The sequence below is a fragment of the Lagenorhynchus albirostris genome, chromosome 2 (genome assembly GCF_949774975.1).
Source record: "Lagenorhynchus albirostris chromosome 2, mLagAlb1.1, whole genome shotgun sequence".
Taxonomy (NCBI): Eukaryota; Metazoa; Chordata; class Mammalia; order Artiodactyla; family Delphinidae; genus Lagenorhynchus; species Lagenorhynchus albirostris.
Genome location: NC_083096.1, coordinates 44,976,823 through 44,996,455, shown reverse-complemented (window position 1 = coordinate 44,996,455; position 19,633 = coordinate 44,976,823). Strand labels below are relative to the sequence as shown.

Below are 19,633 nucleotides of genomic sequence, written 5' to 3'. Positions count from 1 at the left end.
GGACATGCCATAAGGAATCAGGGAAAGGTGACATTAAAGATCTTGTCTTTAAAGTAAAAAAAAAAAAAAAAAAAAAAAAAAGGAAGATATAATATCCTTCCATATAGCGTGATGTTATATATGAATATACAACTTGTGTATTCATATACCCAGCCTGGACTGATGATTGGAAATTTACCAACAACTCCAGGTCCTTGAACTTCTTCCTCATTACCTTTATTTTTTAATTTTTTTTTTAAAGATTTTTTTGATGTGGGCCATTTTTAAAGTCTTTATTGAATTTGTTACACTACTGCTTCTGTTTTATGTTTTTGGTTTTTTGGCTGCAAGGCATGTGAGATCTTAGCTCCTTGACCGGGGTTCGAACCTGCACCCCCTGCACTGGAAGGCGAAGTCTTAACCACTGGACTGCCAGGAAAGTCCCTTCACATTACCTTTAGCATTTGTTATTCTCTGGTAGCGACTGTCTAACTGACAAGCCTTCTCAGGAAGTGCGTCTTTTGACATTTCAGTCCTGATTTGGTATGTGAAGAAATAGTGGGGTGGGTATACAGAGCTGAGTTCCTGCAGAAACGATGTGGAAACTGAAACTGTCATTGCTACACACTCCAGATCATAAACATATCTGAAAATTTGGTCTCTGATGATAGGGAAGCCACCTGATACAACATTGTTGACATAAGAAGTAAACCAGTCAGTAAAAGTAGCACCTATGATAAACATGTCAGTAGCAGCTGGACTCTGAGCCGTTTGGTCAGACATTTGGTAGTGAGGTAGGAGATAGATGGGCCCTTGGGCTGGACAGCTGGTGTTTGTCAAGTGGAGTAAAACTGAAGCTTTGTTCTCACGCAGACGCTCCAAGGACAAAGCTAGTGGCAGAAGCTGAGCTCTGCTGAAGTAAAGAGATAAGATGACCACTCCTGAGATCAAGGAAAACTTCCCTGTCTGCACGTGAGCAGGAAGCCTCCTTGGGGGTCAAAAAGGGAGGGGATGCCACCCCATAATAAGTGTGGACATACCCCCCACAGGCCTCTGGGGTGGGATCCATCTTAGCAAAAAGTTGTGCATGCATGTTGGGGAGGGTCCTAGGGCAGGTCAGGTGTGAAGATAGAAATAAGAAAATTGGCCAAAGGTAAACAAAAACCCAGAAGGACTGTCCCATATAAGTGATTTAAATCACCTCTTTATTGTGCTACTCATTTAGGATGCCCATACTCTTTCTCTCTGGGTGTGTATTTCTGCCTTGCTTCTGACTTAAATAAGCAAACTGCTTGTCTGTGTGCTCACCCACATGTTATGCTGTATCTCTAATAATAAACTTTGTACCTGTTTTTACAATTTTTGCCTCCTTGAAATATTCTTGCTTTCAAACAGGGGAAAGAGCCAGGGCCACTTTGCTGCTAGCCTCTAGTGCCTGGTGGCCTAGCGGCTAGGATTCCTGGTTTTCAACTCAGGCGACCCACGTTCAATTCCTGGGCAGAGAACTAAGATCTCTCTTCAGGACCACTCATTGCTCTCTCTCCAAGATCAGTAGAAAATTTCATTTTTGTTTCAGCCCTTCCACTGCTATGTACTGACTCAAACCAGTATGTATGCAAAAAGTTAAAGGGAGAAAATATTTCAGTCCCTGTCTCTGCTGGAAGCCTCCAGCAGCTGTATAGATGTCTAACAAATCCTCAGAAAGATAGGATTAGACAGCACCATGCTTCCCAACAACCCAGGAACCACTAACTTCTGCCCATTGTGGATATGATAGTAACATCGATAATCATCTGGAAGTTTGAAGCCCATCTGAGCTTCTGCAGCATCTAGGTCTTCCTCTTAAGCACTCTCTTTCAGAGAGAAAACCATCTGCACATCTGGGTTACAAATATTTCTTGAGATCATCCCAGGCCTTTGTAATAGCAGCATAATGGTCAATATATCTTCCTATATCAGAAAAGTATCTGTGAAGAGGGATTTCCAACACTGGTTCTTCTGTGTTTTCTCTTCCTCAGGTATCAGCCAGTGGTTTTTGCAATGTCTTCTCCACAGCGAATCGTGACTTGATAGCTGACTAAGTCTTTAACTGACATAGCAACAATTGATTAGGTCTCGGTAGTCCAAGAAGGATAAGATGAGGAGCAGGGGATCGGTGGGCAGTGATTCCAGGGTCAGGGGTGCTGACTGGTCTCCATGGCCGCCATCTTGCCCGGCCCCTTGCAGGCCTGGCTCCACGCCCCCGCCCCAGACCCCGCAGCCACCACCCGTCTCCACGGCATTTGTAAGCTGTGCATTCTATCCATGATGGGTATCAGATGGAGGTAGCTCGTCATTAGCTCCAAAGCCCTAGAAATCTTTTTGTCTCTAAAGAGGCAACATATAAGTGAATACTGTTGTGAATACCCAAGTGAATCCGTAAGCAATTATGATATGATGGAATCTGCCACTGATTCCTGATATAAAATTATGCAAGGGAAAGGAACTAACATTTATTGGGAACCAGATACTGTATGTACATTTACATAATTAAGTCCAAACTACAGTTTTGCCGAGGTTACATATTAGCAATCTGATTTTCAGAAGAAAAAATTGAAGCTAAGGGATTAATCAATTTGCCTAGAGTCACGTAGCTGGTACAAGGTGGAGCTGACATTGAAATAGAGCTCTTAAAACATTTAGGCCACTGAGGATCATGCCTGCCTTTATCAGTAATCAACTGAACTCTTGGCTCGAGCATATACCTTAAATGCCAAGATCAAGTAGCAAATAGATGTGGTATTGAATAATCTACGTCTATGTCCTCTGAGGTACCCAAAGTTAGAACATAGTTCTTTTGTGGTCCCTTCCTCTGTACCTAGTTCAATGATGGTCAGTAAGTCTCAGGAATCTGACTGCTCCCATACTTCTTTCTTATGTAGTCTCAGAATTTCTGATAAAAAGGAGTTAATACTTACTAGCCACAGATTTATAGTTCCAGAACCACTGACTTAGATCATCTAGTAATCTTTTAATTTTTAACACACATACTACTCTAATGGGAAAAAAAATTGACCTTACCAAAATTCATTGCAAGACATACTTCTTAGACAAGACAGTAATGAGGCAATGTCTGGTTCCTGTTAAAAGTGAAAAATAAATGATTCATAACCCAAACAAAAGTACAGACTTTATCATAAACATCATTACCCAATGCATTGTCAGTAGAACATGCTATGAGAAATATGAAATTAGACCTTTCTTTATACCTTAATTTAATTTAGTCGTCACTTGAATCCTTCCTGACAGTTTAGAATCCAACCTATTTTAAAGTGGCTAGAGAAGGAGAGATACATACTCACAACTGGAAAGAGTTGCCATATTTATCCAAAGTTCACACCAGGAAGGGACCAGTGTGTTGTTTGTTTTGTTCATAGTTGTGTAGTTTTGTCTCCATAGACGTTTGAATTTCATGCTCAGAATTAAAAGTAGTAAAGTGCCAACAAACATCAGTGTTTTTGAGAAGGCTATGTAAGATTTCAAATATAAATGTTGCAAACATTATTCCTTTCTTCCTTGTCTGCCTTAATCTGTTTTCCCTTCCTGTGGAAACTAGCTTTTGTTTTGAAATCTGACATACCAATAGATTGTTGCAAAGGAAAACAGGAGAAAACAAATATTGTTTTAAAATATTGCTTATATGCCTGAGTATAATGTGTTTATTATTTTTAAGCCAAGCATTTGTTTTACTTGTTTGGAAAAATAAACTCTGTGCCACAGTGCATTGCCTGCTAGTATTTTATAGAGCCGTGTATGGCTGGTCAGTTATTTTGGGGGGTGATGGGTGGAGGATAAGAATCTCTTGCAAAAGACATATATAGGGTAGCATAAAATGAAATTTACTTATCAGTAAGAGTCTGAGGGGCAGCCTGACATAATGGAAAAAATCCTGGATTCAGACAGAGTCAGGAGATCTGTGTAAATGAGAGGTGGTTGTGTTGGATTTCACTTTGAAATATTCTGTGACAGGAAATGGACTTGGGAGAGGAAGGAAGAGGGACTTCCGGAACTTCAGAGTGGGACCATGAACATTAAACAGAAAGGATAGCTCTGGACAAGCCTGTGTGATGTCCTGTCCTGTGGAAAGACTATTACTTGGGGAGAACTGGGCATGTGAATGAACCTGAGGATGTGACCTTGGAACCCTGTCTGGTTTTGGTGGGGAGTATGCTTGGTTAAGTGCAACCTAATTTCTTCCTGGAATCATCCTTGCTTGTCTCTTTAAAGACTATGAGGCCAGTCAGGGATCTATACTCTGCTGGTGGAAGTGACTGGAACCAGAGACTCAGGTGACATCACCTGGGAAATAAATGTAGGTTGAGAAAAGGAGACAATCCAAGTTTTCTCCTGAAATCCAAAGTTCAGAGATTGAGTAGAAACAGAGGAGCTCAAGAGTGGGAAAAAAAAAAAGTCCGGTGAGGTAAGAAGAAAATTAGGAGAGTGGGTGACACTAAGGCCAAGAGAGGAAAGTGTTTCAGGAAGTAGGAGTTGGTCAATACAGCTACATGTTGCTAAAAGTCTCAGTAAGATGGAGGCTCAGGTGTGTCCATTAGGTTTGGCAACATCAGGTTATCGGTGACCTGACTAGAAAATGGAAGAATCAGAAGCTTGACTGGAGTGATCAAGGTGAGATTGGGAGGTAAGAAAGTGGAGACAGGAGGTATAGTTACTCTTTTGAGGTTTTTGCTGTATAGAGAAAGAAAGAAATGTGGTGAAAATTAGAGGGTACTTTGGGTCAAGGGAGGGTGATTTTTAAGACCAGGTAAACTAGATCAGATGAGACAGATTCAGAAGAGTGGAAAAAATGGATGATGCAGGAGAGAGAAGGCAAAACTGCAAGGTAATGAGAGGATGTGGATCAGGAGATCCCAGTGGAGCAGGTGGGCTTTTTTCTTTTAGAAGAATAGACACAACTAAGTAATGTCAGGAAGGAAGGTAGAAAGAATAGGTACAGAAGAAAGTAGGTAAACAAAGTCAAGGGAACACCATTTAAATTGCTTCTTATTTCTCAGGAAAATATGAGGTAGGGTCAAGGGCTAAGGTGATGTTTGAAGAGAGAGGAGGAAGTATGTAATAGTTGTCTACGAGAGTTGGAAAGCAAAGTACTGGGGAAGTGCAGGTAGAGTACATGTCGGGAAGTATCAGGTACCCATTTGTGACTCTGAGTCATGAATTTATTGTGGAACTAATTAGGGGTATTAAATAGTTTTCTTTTCTTTTTTTTTTTGTGTGTGTTAGTTTCTGCTTTATAACAAAGCGAATTAGCTATACATATCCGTATATCCCCATATCTCTTGCATCTCCCTCCCTCCCACCCTCCCTATCCCACCCCTGTAGGTGATCACAAAGCATGGAGCTGATCTCCCTGTGCTATGCAGCTGCTTCCCACTAGCTATTGATTTTACATTTGGTAGTGTATATATGTCCATGCCACTCTCTCACTTTGTCCCAGCTTACCCTTCCCCCTCCCCCTGTCCTCAAGTCCATTCTCTAGTAGATCTGCATCTTTATTCCTGTCCCGCCCCTAGGTTCTTCATAACCTTTTTTTCTTTTTTAGATTCCATATATATGTGTTAGCATACGGTATTTGTTTCTCTCTTTCTGACTTACTTCACTCTGTATGAAGGACTCTAGGTCCATCCACTTCACTACAAATAACTCAATTTCATTTCTTTTTATGGCTGAGTAATATTCCATTGTATATATGTGCCACATCTTCTTTATCCATTCCTCTGTCGATGGACACTTAGGTTGCTTCCATGTCCTGGCTATTGTAAATAGAGCTGCAATGAACATTGGGGTACATGAGTGTTTTTGAATTATGGTTTTCTCAGGGTATATGCCCAGTAGTGGGATTGCTGGGTGGTAAGGTAGTTCTATTTTTAGCTTTTTAAGGAAACTCCATACTGTTCTCCACAGTGGCTGTATCAATTTACATTCCCTCCAACAGTGCAAGAGGGTTCCCTTTTCTCCACACCCTCTCCAATGGCATTTTTCACAGAACTAGAACAAAAAATTTCACAATTTGTATGGAAACACAAAAGACCCCAAATAGCCAAAGCAATCTTGAGAAAGAAAAAAGGAGCTGGAGGAATCAGGCTCCCTGACTTCAGACTATACTACAAAGCTACAGTAATCAAGACAGTATGGTACTGGCACAAAAACAGAAAGATAGATCAATGGAACAGGATAGAAAGCCCAGAGATAAACCCACAAACATATGGTCACCTTATCTTTGATAAAGGAGGCAAGAATATACAATGGAGAAAAGACAGCCTCTTCAGTAAAGGGTGCTGGGAAAACTGGACAGCTACATGTAAAAGAATGAAATTAGAACACTCCCTAACACCATACACATAAATGGTTTTCTCTATCAAACTTCAGTTTCTAGAATATGGCCAGAGTTGAGTTGAAGCAGATTTGATGTTCCAAGCAAGTAGGAAGGAAGGAGAGGGGGGAGAGTGATTTTCTGGGCATGGAAGATAATGAGGACATGAAGGGTGATGAGCTGAGAAAAAAGTCATTGGTAAGTGGGGGAGTGATCAGGACATTGATATATGTGCTCTCTAAGGAAGTGGAAGTGAGCGAATTGTAGGCCTATGGTATGGGCTTCAAACAAGCTGGGTATTTTTTTTTTTTCTTTTTTGCGGTATGCGGGCCTCTCACTGTTGTGGCCTCTCCCGTTGCGGAGCACAGGCTCCGGAAGCGCAGGCTCAGCGGCCATGGCTCACGGGCCCAGCCGCTCCACGGCATGTGGGATCTTCCCAGACCGGGGCACAAACCCGTGTCCCCTGCATCGGCAGGCGGACTCTCAACCACTGCGCCACCAGGGAAGCCCACAAGCTGGGTATTTTAAAGAAAAAAAGGGCAAATGAAAGCTTTGAAAGTAGCACTGGGAGCTAGGAGGACACCAACCAGCATCTGAAGTTCATGGGCTGTAAAGAAAAAAGCAAACTCTGCTTTTGTCCTTAGGAAGAATAAGATTTCAATTAGAGAAAGAAGGTGAAGGAACCATTCAGAGAAAGGGAAGACAGACAGGGGGTTCCATATGGCCCAGTGAAGAAGAGGGTAGAGAAGAATGGAGAGGGTGGACATAGGACTATGGGATCCAGACTGGAGGGCAATGGGTGGATGAATGATAGGACATTAGAGTTCTGAGAGTGGTTGAACAGAAAGTGATATAAGGCATGAGAGTTTAGTCTTGATGGCCTCTTAATGGAAGGCCCAGCAGTTCAGATCTGTCTCATAATATAACTATAAGGAACAGGGAACTGTGGACAAAAGATACTGTACAGGCTTCCTTGGGTTTCTGGACTCTCTTGGGGTTATTACTACTAACTAGCTGCATGCTCTAGTTTTGCATGGGCAAGTTCTTGTCTGGCTCTCACTTTATTCATGTACAAAGTGAGTCACTTCCCAGGACTCATGTGCTGTTTTCATTTCCTGAAATGGCCCTTACTTTGTTGCCAGGCTGTTGAAATCCTAACCGTTCTTTAAGAATCCTCTCAGAAGCCATCTCTACCGTTAGGCTTTTCTCAGTTTCATCACCCATTTCAACCAGATGTGAGCTTTATGTTCTCAGAATCACCGTAACACTGTCTGAACCATCCCAATGGCAGATATCAGTCTTCCAAATAATACAGTTATTTGTGTTTATCTCTCATCCTTGTCAAAAACTCCATGAGATAGGAAATGCAATACATTCTTTTTGCTCAAGTAGATGCTCAGTAAGTGACTTTCGAATGTAGTCACTTACTGAGTCAGTAAAGCATACTTCTGGAGGACACAACAGTATTGAAGTAACAGAGACTATTAGAAAGAAAAAGTCAAAAATACCTTGTATGATACTTCAAATTTGCATGGGACATTTCGGTAAGTAGAAAATGCAAATTTACTAGGTCTAAGAGTTGTTTGTATGCCTCTTGCTACAAACTTGAAGCAATTACAGATACAGTAAAGCTATTAATAGAGGCTTAAGGAATCCTGTCATGTTAAATGGAAAATAACAGAGGAAGAAAGGAGGAGGTGAAAATTCATATATTTAAAGACTATTGGAAATACAAGGAAAGCTAACTGAAAGAAATAATATAATTCCTAGGCTTTAAAAAATGCCAAGGTAGAATTTGTACTAATACAAATTAGTGAAGAATTTCTCTAGGCTACTGGTTGCCTAAAAATGTATCTGTATTGGGAAGCGTATTAGTTATTGGTCTGTGAAATTGCATGAAATGATTTGGAATGTGATGTTGCTTTGTCTGTTAAGCAGAGTATTTTTTAAAAAAATATTTACAGGTTACATTCTAAAAATTGAAATATAATTGACAGTTAAAAATAGTATATGTGGGCTTCCCTGGTGGCGCAGTGGTTGAGAGTCTGCCTGCGGATGCAGGGGACACGGGTTCGTGCCCTGGGCCGGGAAGATCCCACATGCCGCAGAGCGGCTGGGCCGGTGAACCATGGCCGCTGAGCCTGCGCGTCCGGAGCCTGTGCTCCGCAACGGGAGAGGCCAGGCCCGCGTACCGCAAAAAAAAAAAAAAAAAAAAAAAAAGTATATGTTTAAGGCATACAGTTTGATGATTTAATATGCATGTACATCGCTAAATAATCACTGTAATCAAGCTAATAACATGTCCACTGATACAGGCTACCTTTGAACCAAGGCCAAATCTATCCTGTTTTGGGGGGCTGGGTGTGGAATTCATTAGACTTAATACTGACAAAAATAGGGTGGGACTGTAATTTTTTATACAATTTTTAAAGGTTACACTCCATTTACAGTTATTACAAAATAGTGTAAATGGATTATTTTAGTAGCTGTATTTTTTGAATCCAGAGTTGAGTCACATGATCTGACAAAAAAAAGAATGTACTTATTGGGACTAATGGGACATAATGTTGGAAACTGGACATGTTGGGAAATTCCAGAAGTTTATGTTGTGTAACAATTCCACCACCATCACTACCACCACCACCACCACCACCACCACCAAAAATAGTAACAAAAATTTTCTGAGCCCTTACTGTGTGTCAGTCTCTATTCTTCTTTACATGTTGTACCAGTTACAGTTCAACCAGAGGCACAGAACTAATAGGAGATATAATATATATTAAGAGATTTATTTTGAGGAATTGCCATATGCGATCATGGGGGGTCCATAGGCTGGGTTGTTAGGAAGGACAGACAAGCTGGAACTCTTGGGTGTGAGCTGAAGCTGCATTCTACAAACAGAATTTCCTCCTTCTCCGAGGTGACGCAGGTCTGCTGGTAAGGCCTTTCAACTGATTAAATCCGGCCCATTCAGATAATCGAGGATAATCTCCCTTTCTTAAAATTACTTGGTTATGGACTTTCATCACATCTACAAAATGACCTTCAGAGTAACATTTAGATTAATGTTTGCTTGAATAACTGGACACTGTAGCCCAGCTAAATTGATAGATAAAACATGTATTATCTGATTTAACCCTCAAAAGAATTCCTCTGAAGCAATTCACACGAATGACAAATCTTGGAGCAAGGGTTTGAACCCAGGGATTGATATAGGGCCCGGGGATTATACACCATGCTGGAGTGCATTGTGGGAGAGAAGCTAAAGCCATACATAGTTTCTCCTCTGAAACATCTCTTGGGACAGGCCCCTTGTATTTCCTAGAGAGCAATCAATCCCTTTTAACTAGGATTGGTGACTGCTGTCAGGCTGTCACATGGAGGATATTATTCAACACCCAAGTTATAGTGATAAAAAGAACTTAAGCTCATTAGCTCCCTGGAAAATTGCTTCGTTCCCTTAGTTTCGTTCAAAGGGTACAAGGGAAACCAAGCAGTTTGTCTTTGTCATCCTGTTTGCCCCTCGATACATTTTACTAAGACCACGAATGTAAAAATTGATATTGAGACGGGTATTAAGCTTAAGTTAAAATTTAGGTGATGACTATAGAGGGTTTATTTTAATCTAAATCTTTCTTAGCTATAATAAGAAAGAGCAGACCATCTGGTAGAAATAGTAGAACGAGATGGAAATGCAACAGAACTGTGAACAGAAAGGGCAATCCAGTAACTGAACTGTAGATGGGGGTGGATCGGCATGTTGTGGTGACTGTCTCTGCTTGAGCCTCTGGGGGTCCTGGTGGAGAGGCTAAGATTGGCTGGTGTCAGGGTGGACCCTTCAAAACCCATAGGTAGGTTTTGGAAAGTACTGTTGGTTTCCAGCCCAGTGTCCTGCTGAGGCTGGGATCTATGATCCCTGGGCTTTCCTGTGACCACACTCTTTCTCTCTTCCAGATCCCCTACTGATTGGATTTTACCTCTCAGGAAGTGCATTCTCCTTCAGGGTCTCAGTTAGATGCTCTGACAAACAACAAGGGCAACAAAAACACAAACACTTTGCTCCTGTGTCTGTGACAGACTCTGCATGCCTTACTTTGATTGCAAGCTTTCTTGAACACTGCTCTTCCTAAAAGGGAAGAACTATGTGAGTAGGCAGAATATTGACCCCCAAAGATAGCAGATCCTAACCTCTGGAACCTGTAAATGTTACCATAGATGGAAGAAGGGTCTTTGAAGATGTGATTAAATAAAAGATCTTGAAATGTGAGATTATTCTGTATTGCCTAGGTGGGCCTTAACTCCAATCAGAAGTGTCCTTATAAGAGAGAAGGAGATGTGGCACAGAGAAGGAGAGGGTAGTGTGAACACAGAAATGGACGGGAGTGATGCAGCCACAAGCCAAGGAATGCCAGCAGCCACGGGGAGCTGGACAGGCAAGAACAGATTCTCCTCTAGAATCTCTGGAGGGCTCTAGGGAAGACTGTGCTCAAGCGATACTAATTTTGGACTTCTGGCCTCCAGAACTGTGAGAGACTAAGTTTCTGTTGTTTTAAACTGCCAAGCTTGTGGTATTTTGTTACAGCAACCACAGGAAACTAATACAGCACCCTAACTTTTCCTTCAGATGACTCCTAATATCTCATCATCTCCATTAAGTCCTCGGTGAAAAAATAAAGAATCCTAATAACGATTCTACACCTCATCCAGTGCTCTATTTACTTGATCTTCAGGAGAAAACTCAAATGTTTATTGGTTTGTTGTATTGTATTTATTCTTGGTTTGTTATAACCTAAAGAATGGAAGGGAATTTTTCATTCACTTTGTGAAATAGCCAACATAATGCTCTATAGACACTGTTTTAATGATAAGAACATGTAGAAGACTTTAAAAGAGAAAGAATTATGAGAATAATGATGTTTGGCCTTCAAATCAATACCTGGAAAAGGCCATCCGTCTCTTTCTTTTCTTATTGTTGCTACTGATTCCTGGCTGTGTTACTTATGCTGATGGAAAGGCTTCTATTGTTCATCAATTATTACAGCTCTTTTAGCTTAATGGCTTACTTAGTATTGCAATTCTCTGTATTAAATGCCTTGAATCAGTTTTTAGGCCAGTGACCCAATGGTAATAACAATAATAACAACAACAATGATAATGTAAAAGTGGGCTTTATACTATTCTATGTCACTTACCACAATAACCTATAAAGGAAGTAGATGAGAAAACTGAGGTTCAAAGCATTTAAGTGACTTATCCAAGGTCAGAGCTAGTAAAGGGCAGAGCTGTATGCTTAACAATGACATGATGCAGCTTTTTAATCTTAAATCGTTCAATCTCATTCAATAATGATCACAAATCAGTATCCCAGATACAGCTCAGGCACTTCAACTCACTCCACCTTGGAAAATGGTCCCCCCAGCCCCTCTTTCCACTCCCCACTTTCCAGAAAGGCTGGGACAGCCAGCTCTGAGACCTAAATCAGGTTCCAGGCATGAGGTCTAGGGAGTCTTGGGGATATGATATAATTTGTAGCAACTGGTCCAGTCCTCTCCTCACCCTCCTTTTCTCAACTCTGCTTAAGCCTCTTTCCCTGAGGATTTGCACGTATCAGTGTGCATTATGATCCCACTTGGATTATTGTACAGCAGAATTCAGAGCTAGAAGAGGTCTTAAAAATATTTAGTTCAACCACCTCCTTTGACAGATGAGAAAAACCACATTAAAAAAAATACAGAAGACTTTAAGAGAAACGAATTATGAGAATAAAAAGTTAAAAAATAAAAAGACAACTCTCCTCTTTCATTAGAATGGATTTCGGATTAGAATGGCCTGCTTGTCCAGTTGCTAAAGTAAGTTAAAGTGGCAAATGTAAAGTAAGCAAGGTTATTCTATGACATTCAGAGTTTTCTGATTATCGTACAGTCTTTTTTTGCAGATCAATGCGTTTTAGCATTTTATTACAACATTTAGAGTGTACTTAGATCCTTTAATTATCCAGCTTATCTTAAACTCTTAGACATGCTTTAGGATACAGATCTTTGGAACAGCTAATCTGAATACCAATGATTTGGTTAGGGTCTTAATTCCTAGAGAAGATAGGTTCATTTGAATTTCCAATTTAGGATATAATTTCATCTTGTTTTGTTTAAAATGTCTTAATTGGTAAAATTTGTGATAATTTGGCTTTTCTGTACTCCCAAATTAAAGAATTTACAAGAGAAGGAGAAGTCAAAGAGATGTGTTCAATATATGAGACAATATTAAAACTCAGTTCATTTTAACAGCAACATTGAGAATTTATAGTATCAGCAAATAACACTTTATTTTTCTCAAATCTGGATTTGATAGATGACGTGGCCACATCTGTTACTCTGCATGAGCACCCCTAACATCAATTCTGTCTTACAGGAAGGGGGCCACAGATTTACTGTACATTTAGAGTGGCTTTATTATGTGTACAGAAAGTTTTACGTAAAAGGATGTTTTACGTCCTTTATAAAGGATGTTTATTTCCTGCAAATGCTAGGAAATTGCCCAAGTGCTCATTAATAAGGAACTGGCTAATATAATATGAATCTATAAAATGGAACATTCCATTAAAAATGCAGTAGCTATATATATGTATATATGTATCTGTGTATATATATGTATATATATATATTATACATATAGGTGGTGTAATCCTCAAGACATATTTTTAAGTGAGAAATGAAAGAGAAAAGTCTATACAGAACACTGCTATTTGTGTTTTTAATTAAAAATTTACTTTTCATTTTGAAATAATTTTATATTTACAAACAGTTGCAAAAATGGCATGAGAATTCCTTTTTATCCTTCACCTAGTTTACCCCAAAGTTAACACCTTACATGACTGTGGTACAATGATCAAAACTAGGAAATGATCATTGATGCAATTCTATTAACGAATCTGCAGACTTTTTGCAATTTTTTTCATTTCTTCCACTACTGTCCTTTAGGGTACTTAGATCTGGGGCAGCATCTCCAGTTCATCAGTCTTTGCCTTTCATGACCTTGATCCTTTTGAAGAGCATTCATCACATATTTTGTAGAGTGTTCCTCAGATGGGTCTTTCTAATGTTTCCTTGGGATTTGACTCAGGTTACAATTTTTTTTTGGCCAGAATATTGTAGAAGTGGTGTTGTGTACTTCACTGTTCATATCTGGAGACACCTCTCATTGCTGGAGATGTCAACTTGATCACTTGGTTAAGGTGGTGTCTTCCAGAGTTCTCCATGGTCAAATTATTATATTTTCCTCTTTTATTAATATGTATCTTATGGGGAGTTAATTTGAGACTGTGTGAATATCCTGTTATTTATCATACTTTTTGTCTACTAATTTGCCCAGCCATTAATGATTTTTGCCTGAAACAATTGTTACTGTGATGTTTCCATTTGTGTTTTTAAAAGTGACATACACACCTACGCCTGTGTCTACATAAAATATCTTGGGAACGATATATCAGAAACTGCAAAAAGTGATTAGCTTTGGGGAAGAGGGCAGCTAGACAGCCAACTCAGGGAGATGTTTCACCATGTAACCTTTTATGCAGTGTGAATTTACGAGGTTCATATCTTATGATTTGGGGAGGGATAGTGGTAGGATCAAATTTGTTGATTTAAAAAGTAAAATTATCTTTTCTAGTGACACAAGAATACTGTTTGCTGTCAAATTAATTTATGATAAAAATTACTGGGAGAGACGAGAAGTGAAATTCTACTTAACAAAAAGGATTTTGCTATTTTCTTAAATACAAATTAGAGACTTTCATAATGTTATCTGAAATCATAACTACTTGAGTTTGTGATCCAGAACTCTAGCTAGCTAGTAAATTTTATCCCTAAAATATAAACAGCATTAAAATTTCACTTATTGAAACCTGTGATAGATTTTTAAACTAGGTCTGTATTGTATAATCGTCTTTTGGTATAAATATTAATTCTAAAGAAACATCAGTTCAGCAACAGAATATGGCACTCCTACTATTGAGAGAAACCATGCTGAGCAAGCGTATTAGAATTTTATTTGTAACGCTCTGATATATTTCTTTTCACAACCAAGAAAAAAAATGCTTTAAAAATTCCACGTCTTACATTAACTGTGATTTCTTATCACAATCATTATTCTAAGAGAAGTTTTGGAACCGTTCAGAAAATTTTAGAAACACTGACTCTTCTTGAACTTTGCTGGTCAAATACGCGATGTCTGTGCTACTTGTATAACTGATGGAATACCAGCCTTCCCAGTTTGTGAGCAAAATGGGTCACATTTATATTTGTAACATGGATGTCTATGCCGCTCTTCAACAGAGGGCTCCTCCTCCTTTTTTTTTTTTTTTTTTTTTTTTTTTTTGCGGTACGTGGGCCTCTCACTGTTGTGGCCCCTCCCGCTGCGGAGCCCAGGCTCCGGACGCGCAGGCTCGGCGGCCATGGCTCACGGGCCCAGGCGCTCCGCGGCATGTGGGATCTTCCCGGACCGGGGCACAAACCCGTGTCCCCTGCGTCGGCAGGCGGACTCTCAACCACTGCGCCACCAGGGAAGCCCGAGGGCTCCTCCTTTAACATGTGAAAGTAAGTAGGAGGCTTGGTCTTACATATTTCTTGAGTTATCCGCACAGAAGTCTTTTCAATGCCTTATGTGATTTCCCACCATTCCAAGTTCCTCCATGATCCCCAATGGTGATACTGTTGACTCTTGTTCTGTTCTGTTTCTCTCTTGTCATCCCTGGCTGTGATGATGCTCATCTCACTAAAACCACTAGAGAGCCATGAGGGGAAAGTGTGTGTGTGTGTGTGGGGGGGGAAAGTGTGTGAGTGTGTGAGTGTGTGCTCGCACAGTTACTTTGTTTCTTTAACCTTCCTGAGACTTGTGTAATCGTTAAAACAGCACTGTCAAATAGCTGTTTCTGCAGTGATGGGTATGTTCTATACAACTGGCACTGCCTGATACGGTAGTCACTAACCATGTGTGACTAATGAACACTTGAACTGTAGCTAGTGCAACTGGGAAAATAAAATTTTAACTTCGTTTAATTTTATTAAGATTTAAGTGGTCGCACGTGACTAGTGGTTACTGTAGTGGACAGCACAAATTGAAAGCATGGTTTCTGCAATCTGATTGTTGCCAGCTGTGTGATCTTGGGTCAGCCTAATTTTTCTCAGCTGTTGGATGGAGGTAATTATGTACCTACTTCATAGGCTTGGTCTGAGGATTAAATGGTACGTGTGGAGCACAATGCTTGCTTTATGAAAAGAGATCAATAATACTTAGCTGCTGTTTATTATACAGATTACCATGGCTCCAATCCTTATTTGCAGGAGTGTTTCATCTTTTTTGAAGATTACCTGCTCTAAGTACTTGTAAGGTTCCCTTTGATGCACAGCGTGGCCAGGAATTAATGCTTTTAATGCTTCTTCGCTACCACCTTGCCGCTGGGGTTGGGAAAGGAAGTTAGTGAATGTTTCTTAGTGAACTGACACACCTGCAGGTCGTGAAACCTCATTTGCTTCCATGGTTCCCTCTGACCCTAATGTGTCCATGGTGAGAAAAAGGTCATATTCCCCTTCAATATTAGGCCCAGTCAGAAGAATCCCCAAACAAGGGTATTGGGGCCCCAAATGAGCACTTTAATACAACAGCTCTTTCAGTTTATACAGAGACACTTTTCTCCTCTATATAAGATATAGAGGACAACTTTTGACAAGTTCTGGTAGCTGATGCATACTGTGTCCATGCCACTATGCCCAAGGACTAGGAAACCCTCAACCACCATGGTGAATTTACACTTGGGATGTCTGTTTTTCTGTCTTCACACTGATGCCCTAACATCCCTGGGGGTAAGCCCTGTGACTTTCAACGGAGTGAAGATGGGTCCTAGGCTTTTTACTCCCACGAGACTTCTCATCTCTCAGTAATTTAGAGCAAAATGGATTAAGTGGGAGGAGAGACTGCACCTAACTCTACCTGGTAGCATCTGAGGCCCAAATGCAAATGGCTCTACTGGGGAAAGATGATGAGCCTCAGAGCCTTCACGTCCTCTAATGTTTGACCTTTCCTGTCTTAGTCCCTGAGAAACTTAGCCCCATTCTTTTGTGATTCCTTCCACTAAGCAGCGAACTTTCCTAAACAATTACCAAAATAGGAGGGTATTCATCTCACAGTAAATTCTTCTTAACTTAGGGGTTTATTGATATCTGAATAGATTTTAAGGCAGTCCTAGAGAGAGTATTTGCTTTACAGGATAATTGTGAAATATTAAATATGAATTCACTGTGCTAGCAATAGGAATTCTGTCTGTTCAAAAGAGGGAGGTATATATGTTTCAGTCACTTTTTTAAAAAAGTGGTGGTGGTATGTTCCCACCTATTGGTTTTTGAGGCTTTTCTCTCCAAATGCTTGCTTGAACAAAGAAATAATCAGTAGCTATTCTTGTGTATAGAAGGATAAAAAAGTCAATCCTTTGTGATATGCAATAGGGAGAAGTATTTTGAAAATGCATTTTAGCTATAACACAATGAACATATAATGACAATGATTCCCTGATTTTAAGCCTGTGGGTTATGTGTACATTAAACACTATTTCAACAATAAAGTAAGAAGTTCAAGAAAATTCTGTTTGTAAAAGACCCATAATAATACAAAAGTGAGGGCTGCTGAAGGAAAAATAATATAAAACATCCTTTCACAGTCATTTACTTTGTAATTATTAGTTAATGATCCCATATTTCTTGGATTGACTTTCTTTTTTCGGGGGGGGAGTTAAAAGAAATTTTATTTATTTTTTATTAATGTTTATTGTAGTATGGTTGCCTTACAATGTTGTGTTAGCCTCCACTGCACAACAAAATGAATCAGCCATACACATACAGGTATCCCCTCCCTTTTGGACTTCCCTCCCATTTAGGTTACCACAGTGCATTAGGTAGAGTTCCCTGTGCTATAAAGTATGTTCCCATCAGTTGTCTATATTATACATAGTATCAATAATGTATATGTGTCAATCCCAGTCTCCCAATTCCTCCCTCCCTACCCCTTTCCCCCTTTGTATCCCTTGGTATATTCTATGTCTCTGTTTCTCCTTTGCAAATAAGATAATCTATACCATTTTTCTAGATTCCACATATATGCGTTATTATACGATATTTGCTTTTCTCTTTCTGATTTACTTCACTCTGTTTGACAGTCTCTAGGTCCATACACATTTCTACAAATGGCCTAATTTTGTTCCTTTTTATGGCTGAGTAATATTCCATTGTATATATGTACCACATCTTCTTTATCTATTACTCTGTTGATGGACCTTTAGGTTGCTTCCCTGTCCTGGCTATTGTAAATAGTGCTGCTGTGAACATGGGGGTTCATGTTTCTTTTTGAATTATGGTTTTCTCTGGGTATATGCCCAGTAGTGGGATGGTTGGGTCATACAGTAGTTCTATTTTTAGATTTTTAAGGAACCTCCATATTCTCCATAGTGGCTGTATCAATTTACATTCCCACCAACAGTGTAGGAGGATTCCCTTTTCTTCACACCCTGTCCAGCATTTATTGTTTGTAGATTTTTTTAATGATGGTCATTTGGACTGGGTGAGGTGATACCTCACTGTAGTTTTGATTTGCATTTCTCTAATAATTAGTGATGTTGAGCATCTTTTCATGTGTTCGTTGGCCATCAGTATGTCTTCTTTGGAGAAATGTCTATTTAGGTCTTCTGCCCATTTTTTGATTGGGTTGTTTGTTTTTTAGATATTGACCTGTATGAGCTGCTTGTATATTTTGGAGATTAGTCCTTTGTCAGTTGCTTTGTTTGCAAATATTTTCAACCATTCTGAGGGTTGTCTTTTCATCTTGCTTATGGTTTCCTTTGTTGTGCAAAAGCTTCTAAGTTTAATTAGGTCCCATTTGTTTATTTTTATTTTAATTTTCATTACTCTAGGTCAATCAAAAAAGATATTTCTGAGATTTATGTCAAAGAGTGATTGGCCTATGTTTTCCTCTGAGAGTTTTATAGTGTCTGGTCTTACATTTAGGTCTTTAATCCATTTGGGGTTTATTTTTGCGTATGGTGTTAGGGAATGTTCTAATATCATTCTTTTACATGTAGCTGTCCAGTTTTCCTATCTCCACTTATTGAAGAGGCTGTCTTTTCTCCATTGCGTATTCTTGTTGTTGTTGTTTTGCGGTATGCGGGCCTCTCACTGTTGTGGCCTCTCCCGTTGTGGAGCACAGGCTCCGGACGCACAGGCTCAGCGGCCATGGTTCACAGGCCCAGCCGCTCCGCGGCACGTGGGATCTTCCCGGACCGGGGCACGAACCCGTGTCCCCTGCATCGGCAGGCGGTTTCTCAACCACTGTGCCACCAGGGAAGCCCCCATTGTATATTCTTGCCTCCTTTGTCATAGATTAGGTGACCATAGGTGCATGGGTTTGGATTGACTTTCTTTTGAAATTTCCTTTATGTATTTTTTATGTTTTGATTTCATGTGTAGTATTCATAATTCTTGGGTATATGAGGAGGAGATTTTATGAATAAAAGTTAATACTACTGTTTCAAGTGAGAAGAACTATTAAAATTTTACAATATTATTTAATCAAAAAGTGCCTTTAATTACAGAGGAATATATGGTCAAAGCCAGAATATGGATGGTAGAATATTTACTTTTACAAACCTACTGAAACCTGGGGATTATTATTTTTTTCTCTACTTCTAATCTAGGACTCCAATTAATATATATTTTACATATCTCTATATTCTTCCACAGGTTACTGAGGTTCTGTTCATTCATTCTTTCTTTTTTTTAAGGCTGTTTATTTATTTATTAATCAGGAGAATATCGAACAAAAGTTTAATAACATGTGTACATGGGAGAGACCCCGGAAAAGCCCTCACCTTAAATAGAAGCCCTCACCTGAAATACCATCCTCAACTAAAGACATAAGAGGATGTTGAAGGTAGGGAGTCAGTTATGGAAGGCTACCAGGAAAAGCACAGTAATTATGATTAGCTGACATAACATTCAGAAAGTTGAAGCCCCTGACGTAGGACAACATTGTGTTCATTGTATTGCAAAGACACTGGTCTTCATTGCAGTAGTTGTCAAGCTCAAAAGCAAAATTAGCAATATCAATTTTGTCTGCTATTCTAATGGAATATATGGTTCCATGTGAGTGAATTTTCTATGTAAGTGAAGCACTGATATTTTCTTTAAAGAGATTATAAGCTCCTTGAGGACAGAGACCAAGAATTATTTATTTAAAGTATATTTCCTA

General features: G+C 39.6%; 1 pseudogene; it reads right to left on the bottom strand.

Annotated features, from left to right (window-relative positions):
- Positions 1-457: 457 nt before the first annotated feature.
- Positions 458-2,186, bottom strand: LOC132515788 (F-box only protein 3-like; annotated as a pseudogene).
- Positions 2,187-19,633: the final 17,447 nt, after the last annotated feature.